Source organism: Podarcis pityusensis, assembly GCF_964106645.2.
Source record: "Podarcis pityusensis genome assembly, chromosome: 17".
NCBI lineage: Eukaryota > Metazoa > Chordata > Lepidosauria > Squamata > Lacertidae > Podarcis > Podarcis pityusensis.
The window spans coordinates 32390592-32396591 of NC_138042.1; positions in this window are offsets into that span (position 1 = coordinate 32390592).

Sequence of the window (6000 nt, forward strand, 5' to 3'; positions counted from 1 at the left end):
AGATGACGCTCAGGGTCCCTTCCAATTCTATGATTCTGTGACTTAAGTTCAGTATCTCCCCATCCCCCATCCCATCAACGATAATTCAAGCAGATGCTATTTTTGTTGTGCTGTAACTTTTAAAAATACAATAAATGTTATTTAAAAAAAAAGCATTGGTAATTTAAGCATCTCTTAGCCATAAGTGCCCATTAAAGGAATATTTGTTTCCAAAATCAGAATGTTGACTGACAGTGGGAAACTGGGCGGAGGAGGAGGCGATGACACTAAGTGAGGCTAAAAAGCACCGCCCCACTTTCCCAAACGAATATAGCCCCCCCCCCCGAGACTGCCTGTAGGTTTTGTGTCGTTGTTTTGACCGCTATGAAGTTTAAAAACATCTGACTGGGGAATTCTGACCTACCGGGCTTCATAGAATTGGAAGGGACCACAAGCGTCATCTAGTCTAACCCTCCGCAATGCTGGAATCTCGAACCCAGGACCCTGTGGTTAAGAGTCTCTTGTTCTATCGACTGGGCTTGGTCTTAGGAAAGTGCAAAGTGCTCTAGGCTGTTGTTGCAAAAATGCAAGCAGAGAAGTGGGCAGCAAGCGATGGGCAGTGCTAGCTTTTAAAGTTGCTGGCACGCAGTTCCTCAAGCACTTGTCATAAAGGTTGCAAAACTTTGCTGTTCGCTTGTGTTCCTTTGGTGGTGAGAGAGGTTGGGGTTGGCCTAGGGTGTGGTTGTTCATTTGTGGTTGGCTGTGGTGGTCTTTGTTTTCATGTGTGAGTGGGGTGGGTGGGTGTTTTGGATCAGGTTTGTTGTTGTTTAGTCGTTTAGTCTTGTCTGACTCTCCGTGACCCCCTGGACCAGAGCACGCCAGGCACTCCTGTCTTCCACTGCCTCCCGCAGTTTGGTCAAACTCATGCTGGTAGCTTCGAAAACACTATCCAACCATCTCGTCCTCTGTCGTCCCCTTCTCCTTGTGCCCTCCATCTTTCCCAACATCAGGGTCTTTTCCAGGGAGTCTTCTCTTCTCCTGAGGTGGCCAAAGTATTGGAGCCTCAGCTTCACGATCTGTCCTTCCAGCGAGCACTCAGGGCTGATTTCCTTCAGAATGGATAGGTTTGATCTTCTTGCAGTCCATGGGACTCTCAAGAGTCTCCTCCAGCACCATAATCCAAAAGCATCAATTCTTCGGCGACCAGCCTTCTTTATGGTCCAGCTCTCACTTCCATACATCACTACTGGGAAAACCATAGCTTTTACTATATGGACCTTTGTTGGCAGGGTGATGTCTCTACTTTTTAAGTGCTGGATCAGGTTAGCCACATTGATTTGTATGCTGTTGGTGGATTTTTGTCGTTGTCTTGTTGGGCTGTGTTTGTGATAAAGGGGAGCCATACCGGGGTGAAGGTGTCTTCTATTTCCCCCCATGTCAGTTTCAGTTTATTGGTTAATTTTTCTAGTAGGGCTGTTTCCCATACTATTTGGTACCATTGGTCCATGCTTACTCCTGACAGGTCTCTCCAGTGTCTGGCTATGATGCTTCTGACTGCTGAAAGTAGGTGGGTTATGAGTTCTTTGTGGTGCATTATTGTCTTGCACAAGCAACGCTGACACCAAACCCTACATATAGTAAGTGAAATAGAAACATCGCCACCCGACCCCACCCATCTTCCCCCCCCACCTCTTTCCCCCTTTTCTTCCTAATGTCTTAACAAATGAAAATGATTTGTAAAAATGTTACATGGGGGGAAAAACACGAGAGAGAGAGACATTGCACACTTTTGTAAATCAACAAAATCTTTAATAAAAGAAAAAAAGAAAGGTTGCAAAACTGAAACTTTCCTCCCTACTGACTGTGTCCCGAATGCTTGCCTCCTGTACCGACTCAAGCATATTCCGGCTAAACACCAGGAAGAACTTTCTGACGGCAAGAGCAGTTTTGACAGTGGAACAGGCCCCCCAGTGGTGGGTTCTCCTTCCTTGGAGGTTTTTAAGCAGGGGATGTATGGCCACCTGTCATGATGCTCTAGTTAAGATTCCTGCACCAGATTGGACTAGACAACGCTCAGGGTCCCTTCCAATTCTATGATTCTATGACTTAAGTTCAGTGTCCCCCCCCCCCATTAATGATAATTCAAGCAGATGCTATTTTTTGTTGTGCCGTAACTTTTAAAAATACAATAAGTGTTATTTCCAAAAATAAAAAAGCATTGGTAATTTAAGCAAGCATCTCTTAGCCATCAGTGTCCATTAAAGAAATATTTGTTTCCAAAATCAGAATGTTGACTGACAGTGGAAAACTGGGCGGAGGAGGCGATGGCACTAAGTGATGCTCTCTGCCTACTGTAAAGACCCAATGCAATGAGTCCACCTATTTCACCAGGGTTTGGTGAAGGGCGTTTTCCTTTGCAGTGCCCACATGGTACAGATCAAGAGAGCACCAGTAATGGGATGCTTCTGCAGTTGGGATGCTGTTTGTGAATTTCCTGACAGCTGATAACTGAACTTTCCTTGTTAGTTCTGACTACTGTGGTTGCTAAAATCATGTTTTATGATTATTTATTTTTACATTGTTGTTACTGATTTACTGTTATTTATATATACGGTGACCTTTCCTATTTATAAACAAAACTCGGTGCATAAGTTTTTACGTAAATAACAATGATATTTGGTATGTAACAAAATATGAACCTGCCTTTTTACAAATTCAATAAAAGGGCAGCACAATAAGCAAATGCAGTATTTGCAGTTCTCTCACTAATGGCACGCAGCCCAACCAATCAGAGAGCAGAACGCTGAAGTACTAGCAATCACTCTGTGTGGGGCTGCCTTTGTGTTTCCGGAACAGACTATTGACCAGAGTGAGGTGTTGGGAGCTTTGACGCACATAACCTGCATCGTTAAAACTGTCTCGCGGGCTTCTGATCTGTTTCTGGAACCAATTGAAAGTGCTGGTTATCTCCTAAAAGCAATAAATGGCTAGGAGTGTTTCGAGATGGGAGTTTATTGAGGAACCAGCGCTGCTCATTCCAATAATTTTGTGTTGCTCTTTTGCGGCTCCAACATGACACTGTTGCATCAAAAAGCCAGCCATTACTACTACTTTTTTTTTTTTTACATTTAATCCAGATTGCCACTTACTGTAGAAAATCTGATAAGTTAAAATAACTCATTATACATCTTCAGTCACAGGTGTGTGTGTGAACAGTTTGTTTTGTGTGTGGTGGTGCCGTTTTTGTGGGTGTCTTTGTCACCACACTCCTGTTTCCATGTGCTCCTCAGATGGGCACAACCTAACCATTTTGTTTCCAGTAGCTTCTGATACCAAACTAAAGACACTTTGTTCCAGTGGCTGCCACATGCTGAAGACCTGACCAGATCAGGGAAATATTCTCTCAAGATCCTAACACAGGAAATGAGGGAGAATTCCTGGGAGGCCGAAATCATAGTACATACATTGAGTTTTTAAAAACAAACAAACACTGAGGTGGTTTGTTTTTCCCCCCAGACGACCTCTCCACCTCTCTTCCACCTTGCAGAACACCTCAGTATGAAAAAATAAATAAAAAACCAAATGGAAGTAGATATTGATCCCCCCCCTACACACACAAACCCCAAAGCACAAATCTCTAATTTCACTCACTGTGAGACTGGCTGGATAAAGTTGGTAACATTTGTTCAAGTGCATTTCCTGAGATTGGTGGTGTTTTTTTTAAATACCCGTGTGCATGCCCAGAATGGCAACAGGTAATGGAGGGTGTGGGGAAAGTGCTTGCGGGGAGGATTAAAAAATTTAGCCCGTCACGCTCCGCCCACCAACATAGATGTCAAGCGGGGGAAGAACAAATGAATATTGTGACTCAGAAAAGTGGGAAGTCATGGAAGCGAACTTGTGAAACATGCACAATGGAATTTTTTCGCAATGTAAAGTCCCTGTCTGGAAGCATCTAGGCCATATCGCTTCCTCCCTACTTCCTACGTCAAGATCTGTAAAAGAGTATCTGCTGTGTGACCTGGCAACAGAGATGTACCGTATTTTTCGCTCCATAAGACACACTTTTTTCCCTCCTAAAAAGTAAGGGGAAATGTGTGTGCGTCTTATGGAGCGAATGCAGGGGGGAGGCAGGCAGGAAAAGCCCCCAAGAGCCGCACACAAGCTCCGCGCGGCTCTTGCGGGCTTTTCCCCAGGAGGGAGAAGGGACTGACGCCGCCAGTCAGTCCCTTCTCCCTCGTAGAAAAGCCTGCAGGAGTCGCACGCTCCTTAAAGGGTGTGCGGCTCCTGTGGGCTTTTGCGGGAGGTGGGGGAATTGCATCCCGCTCGCTGTCTTGGCTTCTTTGCTCTTTGGGGCTGGCGGGGGAAACCTGGGCTTCCCCCGGCAGCCCCAAGAAGCTCTGGGAGAAGCAGACAGGCTGTGCACAGCCTGTCTGCTGCTCTTTGGGATTGGGGGGGGGGGGGAATAATATTTTTTTTCTTGATTTCCCCCTCTAAAAACTAGGTGCGCCTTATGGTCAGGTGCGCCTTATGGAGCGAAAAATACGGCACATGGCTGGTGCACACACCATATGTACACACCATACATTTAAAGCATATCCTTTCCCCCAAAGAATCCTAAAAACTGTAGTTTACCCAGGCAGAGCTACAATTCCCAGCAGCCTTGACAAACTGCAGTTACCAGGATTCATTTTGCGGGGGTGGGTGCTTTAAATGTATTATGTGTATGCAGCCTACAGCCTTCTCTCAGTGCATGTACCCAGATTGTGGAACTCCCCAAAGATGCCTGATGAACTGCCCCACGCCTTAATTTTTATTTTTCTGTTTGAAACATTGGGATGCAACTCAGCTTGCCTTGAAAGCTGATGTGTCAGCATGGGAAAGAGTACGAGAGAGGAATCCCCTTGTAGACTGTCCTTCCTGAGCTAAGCTGTGCTTGCCTTCCCTCAACACTTAACGGTTGCTGACCTAAATTTCCTACTTTTCCATGCTTTCAGGAAAGGAAACATCTGTTTTGGACCTCTCTCCATCTGAGAGGCAAGAGCAAGTTAGAACCAGGATTTTTCCTCTCAGGGATGCATTATCTGCAATAAATATTATTTATTTTCTAAAATGGAGAGGGATTATATCTAGGGTAAGGGGTGCTCCTCTAGCAGGGATTCAGTGTCCACTTCAGCTTCTGTCAGTTTTTAACCCCAAAAACAAATATTTTGGCCGCTTCCTGGACATCTTTTTATTCTGGCCCATATGAGGCCTTGGGGGCTGTTTTTAGGTTATTGACTTTTTTCTTCTCTCTCAGTTCCCCATTTCAATTCTATTTTAGTAAGCTTTGCTGTTTTTGACAACGTAAGACACCACAAGTGTCTCTTGCGAAAGGGTGGAGTATAAACGATGCAAACAACTTACATAAATAAATAACAAAATTCCCCTCCAAAGACAGAAGATGAAACCATTATCAGCTGAGCCAGAAAACATTCAGTGACAAATGCCCACTCACTGCCGTCCTAAGGTGGCCTGGCCCCTTCTAAGACCATATAACTGAGGCCCCATCTGTGCAATATATTTAAAGCAGTATCACCCAAAGAATCCTGGGAACTGTAGTTTCCTAGGCATATGGAGAGTTGCTAAGAGATGCCCATTCCCCTCAGAGAGCTACAATTCCCAGAATTCCCTGGGAAGAGGGATTGGCTGTTAAACCTCTCAGGGAATTTTAGCTCTCGTAAGGGGAAGATGCAGGGTCTCTAACAACTCTCGCCACCCTTAGAAAAACTACACTTCCCAGAATTCTTTGGGGGAAGCCACAACTGTTTAAAATGTTACGATACTGCTTTAAATTTATAGTGCAGATGGAGCCTAAGACAAGAATATACAGCTCAGTGCTTCATTTTACTTCCTTTATCCCACTTTTCAGATAATTATTGTCTCCCAAAGCGGCTCACAGCAAAAAAGAGAGAGAGAGAGGACCTGCCATCGAGCTGATGGACTAAAAAAACCAAAACGCACAACGAAAGGGAGCTGGAG